The 14,198-nt window shown below is 41.2% G+C and overlaps 1 long non-coding RNA gene across 1 annotated transcript in view; it reads left to right on the plus strand.

The window, feature by feature from the left end:
- The first annotated feature begins 5,609 nt into the window (after positions 1 to 5,609).
- Positions 5,610 to 14,198, plus strand: part of LOC106824804 (uncharacterized) — a 144,585-nt gene continuing 135,996 nt past the window's right edge. The window contains exon 1 of the long non-coding RNA XR_006534799.2: positions 5,610 to 8,602. This is a non-coding gene — a long non-coding RNA (uncharacterized lncRNA). The remainder of the gene's footprint in view (positions 8,603 to 14,198) is intronic.

Genomic DNA, 14,198 nt, shown 5'->3' on the forward strand with positions numbered 1-14,198 from the left:
ACAAAAGAAAGACTTAAGTTTTATATTGCTTTGATGTTAGCAATGTATGTGAGAAGGTCTCTCCTTATAGCCTTATTAACATGTTAGAAAAGTGTATGCTATATAAAGTGGCTCATACTTGCTACACCATCCCAAGGAAGATCCTAGTTTCTTCCTATTAACAGAAAAATCTAGTTATGGCCCCAGGTAACATGGGAATAATTAAAGGAGCCAGGTTTCGAACCTGGGCAACTTGCTATCAGAATCCATTCCCTAGGTCACTACGCTCCATTCTATGACATGTAGACAGCTCTTTATCAAATATGTGATGGGATAAAACCACAAAAAAGACAAATGAAAGAATCAATATTTGGAGATATCTGGACAGGTTTGGAACGTGGTTCAAAGCTTTGCAAAAAATGTAACAGAGTTAAATCCTTACATTTAACTAATATTTCTTAAATTCCATGTATTGGTTTTGTACTAGACACCATGGAGAGACAAAGTATATTAGTGAATGATTCTTATCTTCATATATTTTCCGTATAGTAAAACTCATGTTCTGTGGTTAAGAAAAGACAAGGGGCAGCAGAGAAGTTAAGAGTACGGACTTTGGAGCCAGGCAAAACTGGACTGGAGACTTACATCAACCACTGACCAAGTCAACTCACCCATATTACTTAACCTGGGAAGCAAGAATATCATCTGTGTTGGTGCAAACACCTTAAACAAGACCAGTGAGTGATATACATGGATAGGTTTTGATTCAGAATGCAGAAATCTGCTCTACCAATTAAAGCAGAGATAAATAAAGCCATGGCATCTTCATTATTGAATTTGTTGACTTGGGAATTAGGTGATTGCCTTTCATTGATTTCAAAAAGGCCGTTTCCACCAAATAGGATGTGGTCCAAGATGGCTCCCAGCTTCCCATTTAAATCTAAGATGTTAATATCCAGAGAGTAATCAGGAGATTGATGTAGGTTATGTGATGAAAGCAGAACTCTAAAAATGACTTCTTTGGGGCTGGTATTTTGGCTATATCTACCAGATTCTGAATGATAGTAATAACAAACAATGTTTATGGGGCTCTTACCATATGATAGAGCACTTACCATTTGCTAGGTGCATTAGACACACCTGAATTAATCAATTCAACTAACAATGTATGGAGGGCTTACCATGTGCCCCTCTGTGATGAGCTCCAGAAATTTAACTAGGAATAAGAGAATAGCCATCAACAAGGAAAGACCAATACCGTCTTAAAGTAAAAATTCATAAGGAAATACTAAACCATATTTTCCCAGTAGAATTTACCATTAAGAGCTTGACCACAGCCTACTCTCTGGCCACGTCACCCTCCTTCTCTTAATATCCTGGAAATCCTCCAGGAAAATTGCAAACCCTTGACCCCTTCACCCTGTTTTCCAAGTCAGGACCTCCCTTCCCTTTCTGGCTTCATCAACTTTTGCTCCTTTTGTTGGCTATTTCCGGTTCACTCTCATCAACACCAAGAGATCCATTTCCCTGTTATCTCCTACTTCTCCACTCTGCCAGGGAGTTCGATAGTAGAGCATGGTGAAACAAGAGAATCAGCACTGGCCTGGGGTCTTAGGGCCTGGGTTCAAATCTTGGCTCTGTCTTTGATATCTGTGTTAACTTGATAAATATCTTTAACCTCTCTGAGCCTTATCTGTAAAGTGAGAGCGAACAATGGTTCCCAAGCTAGTGTGGTAGTTCAGTGTGATTTCATATTGAGGATTTTGTAGAAGTCAGATAAGTGGAGATCAAATTTGCCTGTTTACTATGGATAAAACTGGGTTAGTGAACATGGCTTTAGCTCTTATCAGAATCAAGGTTTCCAATACAATGCCTGAAGAATAGGCATCTCTATGGAACCCCTGGCCTCCCCATGACAGGCTATATTAGAACATGGAGGAACCAAGAAGGTATGTGTTTCACTAACAAGCTTCTTTGCAAAATAAAGGAGGAAAGCAGCTTAGATAATGCATACTTACTACCTCACTAATTTCATGAACTCTCTAAATAACCCCTCCTTCCATGGGGAGAAATGAGAGGAGAAGTGTAGAGAAGGGTCAAAGTTACTTCCAAGAGAAAAATGCAAAGAGTCTCTTTTATGATCCCAGGCAGAAACTCTAGAAGAAGAAAATATTTCCTCCTACACAAAAAGGCAATAAATGGGAAGCTGGGTATGGGATGTTACGGCATTCTAGGCTGGACAAACAGAGCTTTGCTGGTGGATGTAGTCTATGGGAAAACAGATGAAGTTGTCAGTCTCAATACTTTTACTGGAACAAACTAAGTCATAAGATCTAGCTAGTCTAGTGCCTGGTATTGCACAAGTACAGAGCAGCAATTTAAGAGAAGTCATTTGTTCAAGGAAAAGTCACTCCAATTCACGGATGATGATGTTACTGATGGTGATACAAAGTCTGGAGAGGGAAAAAAGGTTGTAATGAATACACATATTTTCAGCTTTTTCTGATTGTTTACCAGTGGCAGTTATTAATATTGACTATCCCTGTCTTGTTCTCCTTAAACTTTGTCAGCATCTAAGTGCACCACATCTTAAAATTTTCATTTACCCAATAGTTTTGCTATGGAACACTCAGTCAAAAGGCATTATTCAGAGAGCAAAGCATTCAAGAGAGATTCTTTGTGCCAGAATATCCAAGTATTGTAACTTCAGATACCGCCTAACATGTTATTATTTTAATATCATTATCATTATGCTGCTGCCTTAAATGAGATTTTGCCACAGCCAACTTTTTTCATTTGTTGTTTTTGGGTTATAATAGAATATAGTAGCTTCCAAGGACAAAAAATCAATATACACTGCTAAAAATACCTTGGTGTTATCCCAGCTTGCAGTTCTGCCAGCCTTAAAAGGGAAGGAAAGAACAGTGGAGACAGGTTTTCAGGCCTTGGCATTTAGGATTCTACTTGATGATTTCCAAATCAATGCACCAGAAATATCTCCAGCATCTCTCTTGTAAGGACAGCTCTCCTGCGCTGTTTTTCAGTGGCACAAAACCCATACTAAAAACTGTTCTGATGTGGTTCTACTGCGCATTTCTCCGTGTCGCCTCCCACTTTCAGATTTTGCTCACAAGGCTGGGTGTGGTCGAGTTCCATGGAATGGGTGTGTGCACATGAGTGTTGGGGATTGGGGAGACATGTGTGCACTTAGTGTTCCCAGAAGCTCGATTTCAAAAATTAGGGGAGTCTGGGAGTAATGCCCAGAAACACAAGAAAAAATCGTCTTTTCTCAGTCTCCATCCAGGCAATGAGGAACTTTGCTCCTTGGGACTAGTCCAAACTGCTCTCTGGCTTGCGACATTTTCTCAAACTGAAAAACCTATTTTCTGGTAAATATTCCTTCACTACTGCTAACAGGAGAAACTGGAAGTTACAGAGGTTGATGTCAAATTTAATATTATTTAGTTAAAAAAGCATTTACTAAGACCTTTCCTGGTGTCTGGTACTTTATCAGACCCCGCGGAGAACATAAAAATTCAGCAAGACTCTCACTCTATTATAATCAACTTAACATGAAAATAATTAGCATCAAAGTATGGCTGGGTTTGTGGCAGAAATTCAAAGGAGACTCTATCACAGCGACCATCTGGATTGGCTTTTTGGAGAAAGTGGTGGGTGTGACGGGACTAAGGATGAGTAGGATTTGAATAAAGTGAGGACCAACATGTGAGGCATGTTGACAATAGCAGGTCATGGGTTCTTCTGGAGAACTTGAGCAGACTAGTGGCTGGAATTGTTTGGGGTTATATACGGCAATCGCTTAAATACCACTTTGAGCCAGAATTGAATATTGCCTTAACAAATGAACTCTGAAATTGGCTAGGCCTGGGTTTGAAACCTGGCTTCTCTCCTGCAATCTTGGATAATTTACTTAACCATTATCAACCTCAGGTTCCTGAAACAGGTGGATAATACATACCAAATAAGAAGGTATTGAAGATAAAATCATATAATTTATTCATTCAGGCAATGATCTTGAGGCCAACTTTGTACCAGGTATATAGAATTCAAAAGTTCTAGGCACTGAAGTATAAATGTAAGCAGACAGACAGAAACAATTCTGTAAATTGTCTACTACATGGAAAACAATCAATAAATGATAGTTTTTAATTTGATGCTTTAAGCTTTATGAGAGAGGAGCCGAAGTGGTAGGAATTGTGAGTAGGAGTATGGCTCTGTCCTGGGCAAGTAGGATGGAGTGGGGCTGGGCAGAGAGACCAGCTACAAAGTTATTCTAACAGCCCACATAATGACCATGTAAACTAGGGTGGGGGTAATGGAAAAGAAAACTGCTGAGGGGGCGGGTTCAATATGGCACATTTTCCCCAAGAATTTTATACCAACATATCCAGGAATAGTTCAGAGTTCTCAGTCTCGCCCATCACGAAAGAACCATCACTAGACTTTCCATTGAGTATATATTAAGACAGCCTGACCTTTATTTACTTCTGAGAACAGCAGTTTTCCCAGGATCCCAGTTGGGAAAGAGGCTTATAAATAAACCACTTTGCTTGTTCACTGAACTAGACTGTCATTCGCGATGATGTGCTGACTCAGGTGATGCTGAGTGAGTTGGAATGTTAACATGAAGGTCTTTGAGGGCAAAAGAAACAACACAGCTCTTCCCCTTAAGTCAGAGGAAGTAAAATTGAGGAGGCTGTGGTTTCGGCTCATTAAATGATCTCCAGGGTATTCATCAAATGCCTCGTCAAAAGTTTTATTATCGACAAAAGGATTCTCTTTCCTCTAATTGTATATACCTTAGAGCCTAGGAAATTGCCTGTTCCAAAGGTAAATAAACCACCAGATCCCCTCCCTCCCTCCCTGAATATAGGACTTTGATTTTTAAGTCATAAGCTCACTTGGAGAAAGAACAATAGGAATAACAAACAATGTTTACAGAGCTCTTACCATATGCTGAAGCGCGTACCATTTGCTAGGTGCATTACACACATCTGAATGAATCAATTCAATTAACAATGTATGAAGGACCTATTATGTATCCCTCTGTGATGGGCTCTAAAAACTTACCTAGGAATAAGAGAATAGCTGTCATCAAGGAAAGACCAACACCCTCTTAAAGTAGAAGCTCACAAGGAAATGCTAAACCATACTTTCCCAGTAGAACGCTAAGAGTTTGACCACAGCCTACTCTCTGCCCAAATCACCCTCCCTCTCTCAATATCCTGGAAACCTTCCAGGAAAATTGCAAACCCTGGACACCCTCCCCCTGTTTTCCAAGTCAGGACCTCCCTCCCCTTTCTGGCTTCATCAACTTTTGCTCCTTTTTTGGCGGTTTCTGGTTCACTCTTACCAATACCAACAGATCACTTGGCCTCTTACCTCCCACTTCTCCACCCTGCCAGGGAGCTCAGTAGTATAACTTAGTGAAACAAGAGAATGAGCACTGGCCTGGGGTCATAGCACCTTGGTTCAAATCTTGGCTCTGACTTTTATATCCTTGTGACCTTGAGAAAGATCTTTATCCTCTCTGAGCCTCATCTGTAAAATGAGAGTAAACAGTGGTTCACAAGCTAGTGTAATAGTTCTATGCGATTATAGGTATATAGATAAATATAGAGATATCCATACATGTATATATCAATATATATAGGTACATACATGTATATATCAATATTTGCATGTATATACATGTGTAAATATTAATATATGCATATATAGTTGATGACATAAATCACAATCTGTAATTAACTCAATTATGCATTAATTTGCCTATGTATCATTCTGTTTCTTGCCAAAAAATTGCAAGCTCCATCTAGAAAGAAAACTCTTCTCTCTTGCTGTTGTCCCATCTCAATGCCTAGAACAGTGTCTGGAACACAGTAGGTATTCAATAAATATTTTTGTAAGAACAAATGAATAAATTGTTGATGCTCAATAAAATTTGTTTCTTTCTGAGCTTCCAGCAAGCACTAGGAAATTGTTGCTTCTGTTTCCCAGCTGCGACCTATTGCAGGAAAATTGCAGAATCATGCTAATTGACTTCATAACAAATTTCCAATCTTAGCCAAGCTCTAAGTGTTTCTTGACAATCCTTTATCATGTGTCCACTCAATTTCCTTTGTTTTTTCCAGAGCAGCTGTTTCTAACCATCACCTTTTTCCCTGACTTCTCCAGTCCTCCAGTCTACTCCCTTTTGTCCATCTACAGAGAAAAATAAGATCCCCAATAACTTCACTCAGCCTTTCCCATCCCTCCTGCCTTGTGGTGGTTAATTTTATGTATCAACTTGACTGGGCTGAGGGGTGCCCAGATAGCTGGTAAAACATTTTTTCTGGGTGTGTCTATGAGATGTTTCTGGAAGAGATTAGTGTTTGAATCAGCAGACTGAGTAAAGTCACTGCAACATGGGTGGGCATCACCCCATCCGTTGAGGGCCTGAATAGAATGAAATGACAGAGGAAGGGTGAATTTGCTCTCTGCTTGAGCTGGGACATGCATGTTCTCTGGCCCTCAGACAGTTGTTACCCTGGTTCTCAGCCCTTTAGACTGGGCCTGGATTACACCACCAGCTTTCCTGGGTCTTCAACTTGCCGGCAGCAGATCGTGGGACCTTGCGGCCTCCATAATAACATGAGTCAATTCCTAGGATAAATCTCCTCATATATATATCTTATTGGTTCCATTTCTCTGGAGAACCCTGACAAATACATGTCTCCTTTTAGAACTTCCTCCCACTCTCTCCCACCTTCAGTTTCTCTTTTTCCCCCTCAGTCTACATGAAAATTCCCTCTACTAATCTCTGATGGACTTGTTCAAGGACTTTAACCCCTATCAGCTTCAAAAGTGCCAAAGAAAACACAAATAAAGGCAGACTGTGAAAAAGACAGAAGGAAAGGTCATTTCTTAAGGATTAACATGAAACCCGTAGGTGAGCAAGAACCAAGGCCTGAGGATATAAAAAGTGGTCTTCCTGAACAAGGCTATCCTTCTTGGCAGCACATAGACCCTGGGATACAGAAGAAACAAAACACAAATTTCAGATGGAAATACTATCTTGGATTTATACAGTCCATTAAAACGATGTTTGTACATGATGGAACCACACGACAATCCTTTAAAGACTAAGGAGCAGGGGTTGTTATCCCCACGGTATAAAGGAGGAAACAGAGGCTCAGAGAACTGAAATGACTCGCCCAAGGTCACAACCTTCCTAACTTCCATGGTTGCAACTGGACACCAGATCTTCTTGCTCAAAATCCCAGCTCTCTCCACAAGACCCCTCTGACCTCTGTTGGCTTTAGCCCATGACCCAGACCCACAGAAAGCTGTTTTATGTTCCAATTTAGCCCTGGTCCTTTCTTCCATGACTGAATCCCTAAAAGGCTATGATTCCAGAAGCATCTAGCATCACAGTTAAGCATACCATCTCAGGAGCAGTCTGCTTGCTTTCAACGCTTGTCTATAGGAACCAGTAGCTCCACAATGTTCAAGCAGTTTTTTTAAATCTAATTGCCCCTCATTTGTAAAATGAAGTCTATGTCCAAATCATACACTTACCTGAAGAAAAAAGGAATGAATACATGTAAAGCACTTAGAACTGTGCCTGGAATACAGAAAGAACTCCATACATGTGACCTATTCTTAGGTAACCTGGGAATGCGTGATAAAGTTTTCCTTCCTCTGTGTAACATTATGGTTCACTTTGAACAGAGGGAGTCAGAGACACATTTTTCAAGAGCCTACTAAGTGCCACCTTAGTTTTTCTCGACTCTGTCCTGATGTGCTTTGCCTGATTTTGGAAGTATTGATGCAATTCCTCCGTTCTGCTTTGGCAGGTTCTCTGACATGGTGGGCCACTTCTGAGTTGGTCCCCTTTGTGTCTCTATAAACATTTCTCCTATACTTCCTTGGCAGGAAGAATTTATATACCAAATGACACAATTGACTTGGTCAAGATGATCCTAATCTAATCACGTGAGCCTTTAAAAGAAGAGAATTTCTTTAGCTGACGGCAGAAGAACTCAGAAGGATTCCAAGTGTAGGAAGGAATTGACAGGCTTTTGCCCGTTTGAAGGCAGAAGGGGCCACCTGAGAAGGAATGTGGGCAGCTTCTAAGAGCAATCAACAGACCCTGGCTGACAGCCAGCAAGGAAGCAGGCCCCTCCATCCTACACCTGCAAGGAACTGAACTCTGCCAACACCTGAACCAGCTTGAAAACAGGTTCTCCCCAACGCCTCCAGAGGACAGGCCAGCTGGCCCAAACCTTCTTTTCAGCGTTGTGATGCCCTAAGCAGAGCCCAGCTTAGCCTGCCCGGAACTCCTGACCTACGAGACTGAAAGAACATAAATGAGTGTTGTGTTAAAATGTTATGTCTGTGACAATTTCTTTTGGCAGCGATAGAAAACTGACAGGCAGCCAGGAACCTGCCAATCTACTCTTTGGGGAAACATTTGTGTTCTGGAAGGGACTTAAATCTCTTTCACTTGGAAATGCGAAATCTTTACTCGGAAGCTGATGCCTCTGCTGAGTGTCTGACGATTGGGGAGGAAGGACAAGAAATGTCTGAGACAGAGACACTGCAAAATCAAGGCCTCCAGGTAGGATTTTGGTACTTTGGTGATAAAACTACTGCTATTTGTATATGACATTTAGAAATATTTTTAATTTATACTTTGAGTCAATGACTTTGTGGAAGACTCTGGAATTAGATGCTCTTGCCACCACCAACCAGCTGTGTAACCTCGGATAAAACACTTGCCTTGACAAGCCTCCCTTTTCATATCTGTGAAATGGGGAGAGCAACAGCACTGAATTTAATGGTGTGTGGTGTGACTTAAATAAGAACATTTATGAAATACTTCCTTTAACACCTGGCAACTATTAAGTGCTAAATAAATGGTTATAATTATAATTATTCATGTGTTCATTCAAAAAGTGTGTCTTAATCATCTCCTCTATGCCAGGCATTGCTAGGCAATATAAGACACAAATATGAATAAGGAATAGGCTCTGCTCTCAAAGATCTCTCAGTGTGGTGCAGTATGTCCATATATATCCTTTTCATTTATTCATATATGTAAATTTTCGTGTGTGTGTTGGGGGTGCGGGTGGTGTGAACACGGCGTCCCCTAAACCCACCAAGAACAAAGCATTGCATTCAAACCTAAGGGGAGGGTGGGGTTGCAGACCCAGCCATCCATCTTTCTCCTTCTCCTCAGAGGTAGGAGGCTGTTTACTCTGGGAACACTGACGAGATGACTATTAAATCGTTTCAGAGTGGTAGAGCTGGGAGGTCCCAGCAAGGCCTCCCCATTCTGGCACAACGAGGGATGTTATGCCTCAGACATGCAGACAGGCATGCCACAGAAAAAGGGCTCCCTGTGCCAAATCACTTTGCTGGGTCCTACTCTCTGATGGGGAAGCAAAAAGTGATCCATCAACTTGGTTTTCTGGGAGTCCCAGAGCTCCTCAAAATAGACCCATTAGCTGAAAGGATAAATATTTACCCTGGGCTCATCTGAATAACCCAGAAAAGGGACTCTGTTTTGTATCAGTAATAAAAAACACTCCTACCTAAGCTTGGATTTAGAGCTTTTTGTCTTTAAATCTTCTCTGTGTTGAACCACTCAAACTTCCTGTGAGAAACTAGGTTAGGATTTCCTCATGGCCTCCTAGCAGGGCTAGGGGTGGGGGAGTGCTCCTGAACACAAAGGGAAATGCTCTGACAGGAGGGGAATGTTTTCCTTTACTAAGCAAAGTATGTGTGGCCTCAGCCTGGTTCCCAGTACACAGGTAACTGAAATATTTGCCCTTGGGAGAGAAGGTGCAGAATGTTCTCTTAAAATGCTCCAACTGGTGAAATTAGAGATTTTAGATAAACAGCTTTGGAGGGACCCCATTTCCTGAGCTATGCTTTGATCACATGACAACAGCGCCAGTGAAAACACTTTTGTTATCCTTTCAAGGGAGATGTTCGAGAAAGAACACTTGCCTGGGTCAGGGAGGTGAGGATATGGGCGCGATGCGGGGAGGAGGGGTGGCGGGGTCTGGGATGGAAGAACCGAAGGAGATGGGGTGGGGGCTGCTCACAGACAAACCTGGGGTGCTTAGATTTCACATCCTCCAGGCCCACTTTCCCTTTTTACCTCCCTCTCCCACCACCTTTCTGGAAGCTGGCCTGAGCTGGCAGAAAGAGCTCAGACTGTAGAAGCAAAATAACTGTCTTCAAGCACAGGCCCCCTTCAAGGCCTGGAATATAACAGACACTCAGAAGAGGCAAAATGAATGACAGGTTCCACCATTCTTTCCAACGTAAGGATGTTCTTTCGCCCTCTGAGCTTCAGGCTCTCTATCTGCATTATTGGGATAATGCTCACCTCTAGGGTTGTGTAAAGGTAAACAGGCAGATACATGTGTATGTACCTAGCACAGACGCTGGTGCACTATGAGGGCCTAATAAGTGTTACTCTTATCATTAAAGGGCTTGGAAAATTGGCAAATGTTTTGGAACCAGATTACTAGCAAACTGTCGTCCCAAAGGCTTACACAGACACTCAGGCTAAGGTTTGCAGGAGAGGCCGTGCAAACCTGGACCAGGTGCAGATAAACCTCCTCCTTTGAGAGAGTGTGCACCCTCAGTCACCAGCCTTCCAGCGCTCTCCGTCATACAGAGCCAACTAGCTTCAGAGATTTGGGCAGAGGCTGCCCACGCACTCCAGGGCAGTTTCATATCCCGTAGACACGATCAGAGGATTGTCAACGTAGCGCTAAATGGGAAAGCCCTTCTCTGTCCCTAGTCTATTGATAATATACATTTTGTCTCTCTCACCATAGTGGAGACTGATGGGCTAGTGCCCCACCACAGCGTAGGCAACTCTAGTGGTATAGTAATAAGTATTCAATTAAAATTGTAATGGAATTAATTAATAGATGAAAGAATGAATGAAGGTAAAAATGTGATAATAAACCTCTGCAATCTTCTTGTGGGTTTATAACGTGCCTTCTAACTCTCCCTTATTCCCATAGGTCACTTAGCTTCCAGGTTGCTATAGGATTACAGTAGTGCCCCCTTACCAGCAGGAGATACATTCCAAGACCCCTGTGGAAGCCTGAAACAGCAGACAGTATAGAACACTGTAGTAGTCCCTACTTATCCATGGTTTTACTTTCCTCCTTATTCCTGGTTTCGCTTTCCACTTTTCGCTTATTCGACCATGGGTAACTGAAACCGTGGAAAGTGAAACCATGCATAATGGGGGATGACTGTACTTGAATTGCTTTGCCATCATACAGCGGCTTTGAGTATCACAGATGCTGGCAAGTGAATTTGCATGGCCTAGTCACAACTGGAGAGGTGTTTGGGGAAGAGGAGAAAGGCCTGGTTCTCCATCAATGTCACTACTGTTGCATAATGATGCTAATCTTGCCCTTATCTTCGCATCTGCTGTGGCCTGTACCCACATTCCCCCTAAGACCCAAGGAATTAGGATGCCTTTCCCACTTGTGACTCCACTGCAGGGCAGCTTTCCCATCTGTTTTCTTCCCACCTCATAATAAAAATTTTTCCCAGAGAGTCCAATGAATCTTTCTCAGATTCCAGGAGAGACCATATCCTGTCTCAGTCTTGGGTTGTTTGTTTTAACGGCCCTTGAGTTTTGATCCTACCGGCTGATCATAATGGAAAGTGAGTATATTATTTTAATATATTTATATCATTACTCTATTTATATATAAATATGTTTTCTCATATTAATATATTTATACTTAATGTTCTTGCATGTATTTAATATTTTCATTCTTTCCTTATTTCTAAAGATTGATTGAGTGTATAGTTTATTCAGGCCTTTTTTATAAACACAATGAGTGAGGTTCCTGACATTATGGAGTTTATACCCTACAAGGGGATGTAGGTAATAGATAAGTAAGCAAATGTGCATCTAAGCTCGGATATGTTAAACGCTAAAAGAAAATAAACTGTGAGGACTGAAGAGCTTCCCTTAGGACTATTTTTTATTCTATCACTCATTCATCAATCATTTAAGTGCTTACCAAGCACGAACATTCTTTCTTTGTGCTAAAGATAAAGCAGTGAACAAGATACAATCTTTGTCTCCAGAAGCATATACGCAGCCAGAAGGTCATAAGTTAAATATCAAATTGTACAATTAATTGTTTTAAAGAAGAAGTATAGGGTGCTAAGAGAGTATAAAGCAAGGCATTATAACGTAGTCTCAGGCTGTCAAAAAATGCTTCTTGGTAGATAGAGAAATGTCCACCAATGAATTATACCTTGCTCTATGCACATCCTTTCGAAGCCACCTTCTACAGGGACTCTAGGCTTGGCCATGCGCTTAGCTTTGGTCAATGGGACACAAACAAACCTAAAGTGCCAGAAGTGTGAAAAGCACTTGTACACTGGAGCTTACCCTCTCTTGATGCTGGGAAATCTCCTGCCACCACATGAAGAAACCCAGGCTGATCTGCAGGAGATATGTGGCCCAGCCAGCACCTGACACCCAGGGACAGGCGTATGAGTGAGGACGTCTTAGACTCTCCAGTCGCAGTTGAGATGCCAATTACTGCAGCTGTATAAATAACCCCAAGTAACACCAGCAGAAGACCCACCTAGCTAAGCCTCATCCAAACTGCTGATCCAGAGACTTGTAAGCAAATTGAATTATTACTCTTTTAAGTCCATAAGCTATGGGGTGGTTTTCTATGCAGCAAAAGGTAGTTCATATAGAAATAGATACCTAGAAGGGTGCTTTTTTCATACAAAAATCTAACACACAAGTTATGAGCTTTCAGACAGGGCAATACGTGGCGGATGGAAAAGTGAGGAATCTGCTATCAAAGACATGAAAAATGGTGAAAAAAATTTTGTAGAGTCTGGAGAAGTGCTAAGGAAACTGGTTTTAGAAGTTGGAAAACAGTTGATTTGTTTTATGTTGCTGTGCCAAACTGTCATCTGAGTTAACTAGGAGAAAAAAATATTCCTAATGAATTTGCAGCTCTGGCTAAGGAGATCACCAGGAAGAATGTTGAAAGTGTTGATTGGCTGCGTTTTGCTGCATATGGTAAGGTACAGAAAGGGAGAGATGAGCTAAAGAGAGAGCTATTCACTTTGCAAACAGAATTTAGAGGGCCTTTTTGCTGTAACCAAGACTTTCTGACTTGGAAAATAAAACTATTTCACAGCTTTTTTTTTAAGTGAAAAATGGCCTCAGATTAAATATCAAATCAAGGGTGTAGTTATATGATTCTTTGTTAATATCTCTAAAAGGTTTAAAGAGGTTATGCTTACTAGATCCTCTCAGTGAGACAAAACTGCTCCTAAGAATCTTAATGGCATGTTCCTACAGAAGCCTAATCTCAAAATAGCCCTAAGTCTAGTGTGAGAAGGCTATATCAAAAAGAATTGTGGACATGGATTTTGCCTAATAGAATGTAATGTGATACATAGCAAACACAAAATGGTTTTAAGGGAGTTAGACAATCTAAGATTAAAGGAAATAGAGACCTTCTTCTGAACCCCCATTTTTCTTTGAATAAGTAGCATTTTAAAAAACCCTCCAAGCCACAATTCTTTTTAAGAGGTGCTATCTTAGAGGGTAGAGACAAGAATATTGTGGGTGGAATAGAGAGCATAGGAGAATAGTAGTATAAGGAACCATTCTCAGTGGGCACAACCAGAGTAGGGGGGGCCTGATAACATGTGCATACGTTGTATTTCATGGTTTCTATAAACCAGTGACTATTCTTCTTGCTTCCCATTCCTTTTCATTTTTCTATTCCTGTCTCATCATCATCATGTTAGGCACTTGGGGGTAAATAATTTTTCTTTTTAGTTCTCACATCTTTGTATCAATAGGAATCATGACCGAGGAGCTGTACTCCATGAGCTTTATCTGCATCTGGACCTAAAGCAGATTACAAGATCAGGGATTTTGAGACTAATACCATGATTGAATGATATTTTGGGGCTCTTGTTAGGAAGTTAATATGTTCTGCAGGTTAGAGGGACATGAATCATTAGGGCCAGAGGGAAGATTGTGATAAGCCCCTTATTCATTATACCTTTCTGTATGCATCCTCTTAGGTAGTTCCTTCCCACATTGACTCTAGGCTTGGCGATGTGACTTAGTTTTACTAATGGAACATTATAAGATGCAATGCCAGCAGTAACTTTGTGCA

Source organism: Equus asinus, chromosome 12 (genome assembly GCF_041296235.1).
Source record: "Equus asinus isolate D_3611 breed Donkey chromosome 12, EquAss-T2T_v2, whole genome shotgun sequence".
NCBI lineage: Eukaryota > Metazoa > Chordata > Mammalia > Perissodactyla > Equidae > Equus > Equus asinus.